Raw genomic sequence first — 12,968 nt, forward strand, 5'->3', positions numbered from 1 at the left:
TTTATAAACATTTTCCAAGATTATCGTTGAACAAAGACTGGATATATCATATCATTTAAATATTCTAAAATTATACATAGAATGCAAGTATTTACATAATTTAATCACTATATTTTTATCTTAAGTGTGCATTATGTATTTTTCTTAATGATTTAAAATTAAATATCGGCATCATTTATAAAAATATTAATCAAAACCAGGTTAAAACATCAGAGCATTGATTTGAAATTGTTAACTGATTTTGGCAAAAAGTTGTACCGACTTATAAGCGGGTCAATGGCAAATCCCATCAAAATAACCTCAAAAAATACAACCGACTTGTAGGCGGACCGACTTATAGGCGAGTATATACGGTAATAAGGAAGGGTATTTTTACCAGATTTTTGTACATCAGGACCATTTGGTCAAGTGTTCTGGTCCAGGCCAGGGCTCTATTAATTTGTATTCTACTGAGAGGAGTTATTCCCCTTTGCCATTTACTTGTGATAATTAATCACTGTAAATAATGTACTTAAAAGGTTAATAGAATAAGAGAATTATGCAAGAATTTTTATTGTATAATACAAAAAGTACTTTCATAGTATTAATGATCAGGTAAATTTGTAAGTAATAGATAAATAAAAATGAGACAAAAATAACTTGTCTTATTAAATGTTCATCAAAGACCAAGAGAGGCCAGTGTAAGAGATTTCAGTTCATTTTATACTTTATGGATCCTCTAAATTGTTGTATTATACTCAGGTTACCGTTAAGGCCCTTGGGCCTCTTGTTTTTTGTAGTTGTATGATTTGATTATAAATCAGAAAGTTATGTGTAGTTTCTGTGCTTTGGTTATGTGTATAAAGACTATTTTGGATTAGTTTTTGATGTTATAATTCATTCATTTTTAAGTGTTTATAAGCTCTTGTGATTCGTCAGAGTCATTTTTCCCTTGACACGATGGTCATTATGCAGGTGTGACTATTTATCTTTACATCTTCAGCGTAAGCTGTATTTTACTTGTAGTAGGGCAATACAAACTAGTGGCAGACATCAAAAAATAATTATATATCATGATTTGTTTGTCTTATTCAATCTAAATTATTTTATTGGCTCCCATATCTCTTAAATTGCAACACTCAACACATTGAATGCTATCTAAAAAAGAAAAGAAATAAAAAAAATGCAAGGGGGCCCCCAAAACTTTTTTTCATTTGTGGAATTCCTTCTAGGTCCTATTAATTTGAGTGAAATTTTTTGGTTGGTAATTCAAGTGATGTCATTCTTTCCATCGACTTTGAAAGTTAAAAGCTGGTTTTAATCTGGAAAATCTCTTTTCACTTTGTTTTTTTCAATTTGAATGAAAAGACACTTCACATGTGCTCTGAAATATTTCAAAAGTAGACAATTATGAGTGAACATATTACATCAACAGGATTAATCCAGTAAAGCTAGTGATTTGCATTATTGAATTTTACACCCATAAACCCAAGGAACCCCAGTGTTTTGTGGTCCAAAACTTGGCCTTGAAATTGAAGTTTAAATTTTTCAATATTTCAGACATTTGATTGCTTCTTGGCACTTGGTACATTTCACTTTTTGTAATATATATGTGGGCTAATTGTGCAATTGCTTCAACAAAATTGAATTGACCTTTTCTTAATTGAAACCAGTTATTCTTATTATAGAAGCTTTTATTTGATTGGATTCTTTGAAAATAAGTTCTCACAATAAAGAGCAGGTTTCCTGAACATTGGGGAATCAATATTCCCGCTGTTAATTATACAGTTCAGATTACATATATGTATTTTATTTAAAAAATGGTAGCCATTTCTCAGCTTGAAAAAATTCCATATTTTAGACCAAAGAATACAAGGCATATTTGTTGCACATTCCCTCACAGATTTATCATGGAGGGTCTGTTGTACATATAAAGGAATTTATCAGCAAATCAATTTACCCTGTCAATATGCACTTCAGATATACTTTGTTTTAATCCCAGCTTTTAAATTTAAAACAATTTTATCAGTTAATTATCTCCAAAAATGCTTTTAATATATTTTCTTTTACCAAGTCTTATATATTTTTTATATTATGATTAGCACACTTTTATGGGTAAGCTTTTCATCAGATGTCCCAAAGTTCTAGTACTTCTTTCCATTTTGTGTCACAAAGGTGTGGTAAAATGGATAGTACATGTATAGTTAAATTGCATTTTAAGGTAAAAAGGGGCTACAAAATGCAATAGCTGTTTATTTGATGAGTTTTTAGCAACAGTAAATATTTAAATTATAAAAAAACATTTTTCTGAAACATTACCACATTTAAGTCGTGTATTCTTCATGATATTTAAGTAGACTTTAAGTTGCAGAGCATTTTGCTTTTCACCTAATATTAGAAAATTGTTAAGGATAAAGTAGAGTCAAACCTCATTATCTTGAAGTCTATGAGACTGAATATCATAGAATTTGATATATTGAGGTTATAAAGTACTTAAAGGAAAAAAAAAAAGAAAGGCTCAAATTTGTTCTGTTGTATGTCATCGTCGTTGTTGTAAACTTTTCGAATTTTCATCTTCTTCTCCAGAAACAATGGACCAATTTCATCTCAACTTGCTACAAAGCATCCTTGGGTGTAGGAGATTCAAGTTTATTCAAATGAAGGGCCACGCCCTCTTTCAAGGGGAGATAATTAAAAATCTGTGAAAATTTAATGGGATCTTTCAAAATCTTCTTAAAAACCACTGGGCCAGAAAAGTTGAAACGTATGTGACAGCTTCTTTTAATACATAGTGTAAATTCATGTTTATTCAAATCATGACCCCCGGGATTAGGGTGGGGCCACAACAGGGATCAAAGTTTTACATACAGATATATAGGAAAAATCTTTAGAAATCTTTTTCTGAAGAACAGCAAAGCCATGATTAGTCATATTTAGGAGTGAAACGGTTCACCACGGTATCGATTCACCGCGGTATTTTTTCTCGGTTTGATACACGGTGCAAAATCTCTAATTTTCGGTTCGGTTCATTCTTTGGTCGGGATCGTTATTCAGTCGGGTTTGGCATAAGGTAAAACATGCTCCTCAGTATAAATAAGTATAGAAAACGTAAATTTTTGATGACTGATAGCTTGTAAAATAATTTTTGACAGTCAAATAATTTTAGTCAATTTCTTCTAGTCAATTTGCAAATAAAATTCGTAAAATATGTGACTAGATTTAGAAAAAAGAAAGCATAAAACAACGTTGAATTCATTTCCTTCTATCAAAATGTATCGTATCGAAAATAACCGAACCGAGAGAAAATTATACAATACGTATCGAACCGTGAAGGAGGTGTATCGTTTCACCCCTAGTCATATTAAAACAGAAGCATCCTCAGGTAGTTTAAATTCCAGTTTGTTCAAAGCATGACCCAAGGGGGTAGGATGAGGCCACAACAGGGGATCAAAATTGTACATAAGAATATATGTAGGAAATATCTTTAAAAATCATCTTCTCAAGAACATCAAAGCCATGATTAGTCATATTAATACAGAAGCATCCTCAGGTAGTGTAGATTCATTTTTTTTTTTTCAAATCAAGCCCCCCCCCCCCCCCCCCCCAAGGTTAGGGATATGGGTCAACAGGAGCTCAAAGTTTTACAGATGGGGCGGTTGTAGTACATGTACAGGGTTCGACATTAACATTAGTCCGTTAGTCTCAGACTAATACATTTTCATTCGGACTAATAAAATCTGTGGCTAATTAGTCCAAACGGACTAATAAAAATTTCTGGAAATTTTTTTTAAAATTACCGATGTTCGATTCTGGACTACTTTGACTGGAATATCCCACATGTATTTTTAGCTTTCTAGCTTCTTATTGGGAAGTTAGGTAATTCAGAGTCAATTCGGCGCTTAATTTTAGGTCTGATTGGCATGACATTAAACATTTTAGCAATCATGATTTAGTTTGACACATAAAGAAAGATGTCGGACGTTTGGATGTAATGTATGTAGAAAAATGAACGAGATCGGGAATATGATCGTAGTTCCTGATCGCGAGATTTCAACGAATCTTAGAATAAAACATTTCACGTAAATGATTTGTTTATTTCAAAAAAAGTATAAAATGTATTGCAATGTTTATTTTTAAATTAACCGTTACAAAACATTGATTTTTTTTTTTTTGACTGACTCATAAAATCGCGTGCGGACTAGTAAATGTAAAGAGGCACTAGTCCGGCCAGACTAAAGCCTAAAAATGTTAGTGTCGAACCCTGATGTCCTTATATAAACATTCATTGGCCATTAATTAGGTTTTGAATCCTGTGTTAAATAATAATTCATGAATATATAACTGGGTTTATTTGTGCTTGAATTTGCAAACTAGTAAACTTAAAAGAACAACTTACTAGGGTATACTGAGCATGTACTATAATTAAGTATATGTCATATTTTGCAATGTTTGACAATATGTCTCTAACTTTTAAAATGCAGTGTCACAGAAAGATTTTCTTTTGAGGCAAGACATATTTTGGTGGGTTTTGTGTTGTTGACACAATGGAGTATCAGTTTTAATGTTTACTCTAATAATGAATATTGATTCAACACAATTGGGAATGAAATTCAATTTCCACATTATCCTTTAAACATTATCAGATTATCACCTGAACGTGTGTATATTTAGAAAAGATATTGCAAATCCCTGGTGATAGAGGGTTAGAAAGACCCTCCAATAGAGTCTCAGTTTGTTTTAAGCGAGTGCTTGATTTGGCAGAATTTTAATAATATCAGGCTTGGAATCACACAAAACTAGAACTGAGGACGTTTTTACCTGTAATACTTAGGAAGGAAAATTTGGCCAGCATCTTATATAAGGTGAAGGGTTTATTTATTTGGAGTGGTTTTATTTATCTTGAGTGGTTCCCACTGCAGAGGGAAGTTTTGTATGCATTGGTAATTATTGGTAAGAAATTTGGGGGGGGGGGGGGGGGAGGGGTATATTAAGTGATTGAAATGTTTCCATTTTTGCTATGTTATTACTTGTATACAAACATCATTGGATGATATTTTTATTTCATGCACTGAGCTACTTTTAAAATTCAGAAATTAGAATGTTTATTCATGTTGTATGTTAGAGTGTGTATTGAAATGATCAAAATTAATGGGTTAGGTTGATAATTGGTTTAAATGTACAGTATTATGACACTTAGCTGTTTATTGTCTGTATTTTTCAGGTTCTGGGTAGACAAAAGTGTTTTACAATGGGTGTGGCAGGGCCTATTTCTACAGATAGAATGTAAAAAGGTAATTTAAGTACCATTCTCATTGTTTACTTAAACTTTTTAATGTTTGGTAGTCATGCAGCTCAGGTTTGATGGTAAGTGTGTATCATTTATTTACTTTTCAAATTTTATTTAGAATTTTAGATGACAATTATAATTATGTATCTTTTGGGGAAAGTTAATTATTACATTCATTCTTTACTACAAGAAATCAAGTTATGCTATTTCATTTTATATTGATATCTACATTGTATTTCCAAAGTTAGAATATCCTTTTTATGTGGAATCAGTGTTATTTACTTATTACACCTATATATGAACCATTTATATAAATAATTTTTTTTTCATTTTTTTTTTTTAAGTGCAGAAGAAGACATATTGACCATTTCAAAACCAGCAACCAATCATCCACAAAGGTATCCGCAAACGTATCATTCTAAACCACTGAATACCATCATAAAATCTACCATACTTACCAGCTATAAAACCATTCACCAGATTCCAGTACCATACAACTTCGGTAAGTTAAGGTCCATGGAGAGCCATTAATTTTTAGCTCTACTGGTCAGAGACCAGAAGAGCTTATGCAATAGTAAAGTGTCAGTTGTCTGTATACAGGGTGTTTCAGAAAACATGCAACCATTTGCTTTCCTCACTGTATTGATATGCAAGCAGAAATATATAAAATTTTTAATTAAAGTTATAGAAAATAGGCTTAAAATTTTATTGATAACAAAAATTTTGGAAATAATTATCATTTAAATTAATTATGACGTCATATTTGACATCATCAAAAAACAGGTCATATCATTCTGAATATGTAATTTTTTAGCTCACCTGAGCCGAAGGCTCAAGTGAGCTTTTCTGATCACATTTTGTCCGTCGTCCGTCTGTCTGTCTGTCCGTCTGTCTGTAAACTTTTCACATTTTCGACTTCTTCTCCAGAACCACTGGGCCAATTTCAGCCAAACTTGCTACAAAGCATCCTTGGCTAAAGGGAATTCAAGTTTGTTCAAATGAAGGGCCACCCCCTCTTTCAATGGGAGATAATTAAGAATTTGTGAAAATTTGGTGGTATCTTTTAAAAATCTTCTTCTCAACAACCAATGGGCTGTAAAAGTTGAAACTTATGTGAGACCTTCATTACATAGTGTAGATTCAAGTTTGTTCAAATCATGACCCCCTGGGGTAGGGTGGGGCCACAATGGGGGGTCAAAGTTTTACATAGGAATATAAAGGAATAAATCTTTAAAAATCTTCTTCTCAAGAACAACAAAGCCACAATTAGTCATATTGATATGGAATCATCCTCAGGTTGTGCAGATTCAAATTTGTTCAAATCATGACCCCCGGGGGTAGGGTGGGGCCACAATGGGGAATCAAAGTTTTACAGAGGAATATATAGAAAAAAAACTTCTTCTCAAGAACAACAAAGCCACAATTAGTCATATTGATGTGAATTCATCCTCAGGTTGTGCAGATTCAAGTTTGTATCAAATCATGACCCCTGGGGATAGGATGGGGATAGGGTGGGACCACAGTGGGCGATCAAAGTTTTACATAGGAATATACAGAAAAAGAAACTTGAAAAATCTTCTTCTCAAGAACAACAAAGCCTTGTTAAGTCATATTGATATGGAAGCATTCTCAGATAGTGTAGATTTAACTTTGTTCGAATCATGACCCCCAGGGTTAGGGTGGGGCCACAATGGGGAATCAACATTTTAACAAGGGAATATATAGGAAAAAAATCTTTAAAAATCTTCTTCTCAAGAACAACAAAGCCACAATTAGTCATATTGATGTGGATTCATCCTCAGGTAGTGCAGATTCAAGTTTGTATCAAATCATGATCCCTTGGGATAGGGTGGGGCCACAGTGGGCATTCAAAGTTTTACATAGGAATATACAGAAAAAAAAACTTGAAAAATCTTCTTCTCAAGAACAGCAAAGCTTTGTTAAGTAATATTGAAATGGAAGCTTTCTCAGATAGTGTAGATTTAACTTTGTTTGAATCATGACCCCCAGGGTTAAGGTGGGGCCACAATGGGGGGTCAGTGTTTTACATAGGAATATATAGAAAAAAAATCTTTAAAAATCTTCTTCTCAAGAACAGCAAAGCCTTGTTAAGTCATATTGATATGGAAGCATTCTCAGATAGTGTAGATTTAACTTTGTTTGAATCATGACCCCCAGGGTTAGGGTGGGGCTACAATGGGGGGTCAACGTTTTACATAGGAATATATAGGAAAAAATCTTTTCAACAACAGAAAAATCTCCTTCTCAAGAACAGCAAAGCCTTGTTAAGTCATATTGATATGGAAGCATTCTCAGATAGTGTAGATTTAACTTTGTTCGAATCATGACCCCCCAGGGTTAGGGTGGGGCCACAATGGGGGATCAACGTTTTAACAAGCGAATATATAGGAAAAAAATCTTTAAAAATCTTCTGCTCAAGAACAGCAAAGCCATTTGTTATATTGATATGGAAGCATCCTCAGGTAGTTCAAAATCCAAGCCCTCCCCCCCTTTAAACTTTTTAATACTGAAGTGATTTGTGCTTTTTCCTAGCCATTGTGCTCAGGTGAGCGATGTGGCCCATGGGCCTCTTGTTTAATAAAGAGCAATCATCAGGAATTTTGACACTGTTTTATCAAAGCATGTCGCTAGTTCCTGTGATTACTTAGGACAATATAAATGGGTATCCAGAATGCAAAGAACTTAATAAAAAAGTTGAAGTTGTACAAAACTGCAAAAATTTTTGAATTTTGGAATGTAAATTATTAAAGAAAAGGAAAAATTGGAAGAACGAAAACAATAGAACACATGAAAACATTGAGAATGTTAGAGACATTGATTCAGGGACTTGCATATAATCCTTATGTAAAACAAGTGACCTTGTAAACGAATGCGACTCAAAAATGAAAAGTCAAGTGTACATGTATATTGGATTCTGAAATATGATTTGAATCTTACATATTTGAAATTTGTTTTCTGTTTGAAACAAATGTTTGGAGGACTATATTCTTCTCTGCCAAATCCCAAAATCATTTGACTTCGACATTCACCTCACTTAACCCCCCATGGCGTTTATTTTTTGGGACATTTAAAGGTTATAGTTTATAAAACACACCCCATCACAACACATGCACTAAAAATAGTTTTCAAAAAATGAGTCAAGGTTCATAATAAAGAAATTTGGTGCACTCGTTATGATTATGAAAAATTTCCTGCATCGATTACATTTATTCATTCACCAAACAATGACGTCATTTTGAACATATTTTGTAACTAGTTGAAATTTTAAAGATTTTCCTTATTCTTTTGTAACTCATTATCTATTTGCCGGAATAATTTTATTCTTACAAGAATAAATTTTGAAATTGTGCCTTTTAATTTAATATGTTAATGGATGGTTTTTGATGAAACACGAATAAAACGTAGTCAATCAAAATGGTTGCATGTTTTCAGAAACACCCTGTATGTCTGTCTGTAATCAATTTTTCAAAATGCTGCTCCTCCTACAGTTTTGATCTGATTTCAGTACAACTTGGTACAAAAGTAGAGCACACAAAGATACACAGTTCTTTGTATTTGTGTTAAATAAACGATGTTGCTCTGGTTATTCAAAATAGAAAGTTTGATGAAATTCTTTCATAAAGCTACTCCTCCTACAGTTTTGTCCGATTTCAATAGAACTTGGTACACAAGACTACACTAAGACACAGAATTCTGGTTATCAGTTTTTGATTTCAGTGAACGGTGTAACCATGGTTACTAAAAATAGAAATTTCTTGGAAGCCTAGAAGCAATAATTGTCAATGTTCATTTACTTGCCAAATAGAGGAAATGAAGTAATAGAATTTAGATCTAAAACTAGTTTGTATTTCATTAAAAAAAAAAAGAATTTGGATTTCCTGCAATGACCAAAAGCAAAAGTAGAGATGCCAAAAAGTATTAAATTCACATTTTATACTTTTATGAACAAAGTCAAAAGTTTTCATCCAGGTTCTGAATATTATCTCTCCCTTTTTCTTGGCAGGGATGTTGATGAAAGGACAAGATAGGCTAAGACCCCTTTTTGGCCCCTGGTTTGGGGTGTCTTTTAGAATGATGCAACAGTTTATCAATAAAACCTGTTGTCACCCCTACCACAAAATGAGTATTGGTTCTAAGTTTTGGGATGCACAGAGGTCACAGGAAGGTCACAAAATATGTCAATTTCCGAATTTTCTCATTTTTACGCAAATTTTACAGCAAATTTTGTTTCAGAAAACATAGAGCACAAGCTTGCCTATCTACCAAATTATATATTTCATACACTAGTATCAGATGCATCTTGTGCGCTTTGTTTTCCAAAGTGAAAAGTATCTCAAATTTGACGAAATTCCACCAGAATTAAGGAAATTAAGGAAAATGTCCTACTTCTGCACCCTCATGTGGCCTCGTGTAAGCTTTGAATTGAAATTAGTGCTGGTTTTAAAACGAGAATCATTTTAAATTCTTAACTACAAACTATCACAATTTTAACTGTTTTCCGATTTTTACATCAAATGAGGGGCCAAATTCGGCCGTTACCATACCTTGTCCTTTATCATAACTATAAATGTAATCACTGAGATATGTGCATTATGTTTTTGTCAAACACATGCTTGAAATCTGTGTACATAAGTGCCAAAAAAAAGCCTTTGTATGCTCCCAGTTCAAATGATGCAATATCTTAAAAATTAACAAGACTGGTTTCAAAAATGGCTAAGCAAGTGGACCAAAAATGAATTCTACAGGAAAGCTGTAGATTTTTGAATAAAAGCGGTAGATGGGAGATGGAGTAAAAAAAACGGTAGACTTCCGCCTTAAATGGTAACATGTATGCAAACACTCTTTGGTTACATTGGAGAGAAACTTAATGCTGGTAATTATGTAAAGAGAATTGATTGAAAGAAATTTTAGAACATGTTTGACAGAAAGTTACTTAATATAGGTAGTCACTAAGGCAGGTTTGACTATACCTAGTTGATTAAGAGACCAGCTTTTCTGTATTTATACTGTATCTTGGTATTTCATGTTTTGTAAGCTGCATTGATTAAAATTTCACATTTATCAAGAAATGTGGAATGTTGGTTTGGAAACAAAAGGTTGTTTGGGCTTATCGTGTACTTAACTGTATTTTTTATACTGATCAATAATCATATTCATGTAGATATCTACCTTTAATGGTCTCTCAGAAAAGTTTGGAAGATCAAAAGACTACTTCTTTGGAGCTTTAAGCCACAGGATAACTCCAGACTGTCATGTTGAGTAGGCCTGAAAAATGTCTGAATTTTCACATTGGGGGTATCAACTTTGTGGAATTCTTAAGAGAAGAGGAACACGCTTAGTTTCTTACGAAGTAGTGCAGTTTGTTTTGACACTACAGATAATGAGACATGTAATATAAAAATTGGGCCCAAGATATTATTGAAGATTCATGAGGGATTTTCTTTTATTGTCAAAGATAAGCTTGTGACAGTTTCAAAATTTATAGACCAGATCAGTTAGATTTTGTGTAGCATTTTCAAGATTCTTTGAGCCTTACACAAAAAATGGAATTTAATTCTCTCACAAAGATGCAGTCTCCTTGCCTTCCATCTTTAATTTGACAGCTTATCACTTTCAGCAAATGTTAAAGCACTGTTATTATTCGGCTAATATCTAACTTTCAGAATATGACATTATACTAACAAAAGAAATATCCATGACAAAAATTTGATTTGCTTTTTCTGTAAATAGAGAAAATATGATTCATTTATTAGCTTTCTTTTCCATGTGAGGGAGTTGTTTCTGTCAAGTTAAAAAAGAGACTTAATCATCAAGGATTTCTATACACTTCTTGGGTTCTTGTTTGTTTGGGGTAAAAAATGTAAAACGTAATTTTGATTTTGTCTGACTTTTAAAACTTATCATAATTTTGTATATACAAATGTATTACTGTTTTTATCATTGATCTAGTATAGTAAAGTGTTACAGATTTGTAAAAATTGTCCATGAAAGCAAAATAACCTATTGTGTTTGTTGTGTTTTTGAGTGTGAAAGACATTTATTTGACTTGAATTTATATTTCTCTACCATGCCAAATTGGTGCCAATAACCTTAGATTTACTCATCATGTATCTAACATCAGCAGCTCCTTAAAACATCAATGTCAAAGTACACTGGAGTTTTATCGAGTCCATTATATTTGTTTATGAAGATATTTACCTTAATGCGATGTAAGATGTACATGAGTAAGAAATAAGGGCTTCTGGATTTTCTGTCCCTCTGTCTGTCTGTCAGTCTTTCAAAATTTTAAGTGATACAAAAATGAGTCCTGCATTGAAAATAATTGTCAAATTAATAAAAACAAACCTTTTTAAAATTGTGGATACCTTTCATACACAAAAATTAATACATAAAATGGATGAATTCACACTTTTTCTCAATGTTCTTACTCGCTTCGAATTTACACACCATGTTGACATTTGAAACTCTTGGGATTGTTCATAGTATATGCACTGAGTAAGAGTTATCTCCTGTGTTTTCTTTGCTACATTGCTGATACACAGAGCGCATTCTATCATTATACTGGGTTCATAGGACATTTATCATAATCATATTATTTTAAAGATAGAACATTCTATCTAATGTTGGTAGTATTTTTATTTCCCAGATTATTTTGGAGGAATTTGCCATTGACCTGCTTATAGGTCGATATGGTTTTTTGCCAGAATCTGAAACCAATTTCTGATTAATTTTTATGCCCCTGTAATCGAAGATTCGGGGGTATATAGTTTTTGACCTGTCTGTTTGTCCGCAAAAACTTTAACATTACCCATAACTTTTGAATGGTTAGAGCTATGGCTTTCATATTTCACATGTGTATTCCTTGTGACAAGACCTTTCTTTCAGTACCATCATATTTGACCTTTTGACCTTGACCTTGGAGTTGACCCAGTTTTGCAAAATTTTTCCCATCTTTAACCTTGGCCATAATTTTTGAACAATTGGTGCTAGGGCTTTCATACTTCACATGTGTAATCCTTGTGACAAGACCTTCCTTTGGATACCAACAACTTTGACCATTTGACCTTGACCTAGGAGTTTGACCTACTTTAAAAAACTCTAACCTTGACCATAACTTTTGAACGGTAGGTGCTAGGGCTTTCATACTTCACATATGTAATCCTTGTGACAAGACCTATCGATGGATACCAATAACTTTGACCCTTTTGAGCTTGACCTACTTTTTACCCACTACCTTGAACCTAGTTTGACCTACTTTTAAAAAACTTTAACCTTGGCCATAACTTTTGAACGGTAGTTGCTAGGGCTTTCATACTTCACATATGTAATACTTGTGACAAGACCTTCCTTTGGATACCAACAACTTTGACCCTTTGACGTTGACCTAGGAGTTTGACCTACTTTTGAAAAAACTTTAACCTTGGCTATAACTTTTGAACAGTTGTTGCTAGGGCTTTCATACTTCACTTGTGTAATCCTTTTGACAAGACCTTCCTTTGGATACCAACAACTTTGACCCTTTGACCTTGACCTAGGAGTTTGACCTACTTTTGAAAAACTTTAACCTTGACTATAACTTTTGAATGATTGGTGCTATGGCTTTCATATTTCACATGTGTATTTCTTGTGAGAAGGCCTTTCCTTGGGCACCATTAATTTTGACCTTGACCTTGATGTTTGA

The 12,968-nt window shown here is 33.1% G+C and overlaps 1 protein-coding gene across 1 annotated transcript in view; it reads left to right on the plus strand.

Moving 5' to 3' along the window:
- LOC133172963 (zinc finger protein GLI1-like) overlaps nucleotides 1-12,968 on the plus strand; it is a 50,342-nt gene that overhangs the window by 9,615 nt on the left and 27,759 nt on the right. Inside the window, exons 2-3 of the mRNA XM_061307827.1 lie at nucleotides 5,201-5,270; nucleotides 5,611-5,768. The gene's annotated coding sequence lies outside the window, so the exon portion shown is untranslated. The remainder of the gene's footprint in view (nucleotides 1-5,200; nucleotides 5,271-5,610; nucleotides 5,769-12,968) is intronic.

This window comes from Saccostrea echinata, unplaced genomic scaffold (genome assembly GCF_033153115.1).
Source record: "Saccostrea echinata isolate AGI-Se365-2 ecotype Australia unplaced genomic scaffold, CSIRO_AGI_Sech_v1 ptg000056l, whole genome shotgun sequence".
NCBI classification, from domain to species: domain Eukaryota; kingdom Metazoa; phylum Mollusca; class Bivalvia; order Ostreida; family Ostreidae; genus Saccostrea; species Saccostrea echinata.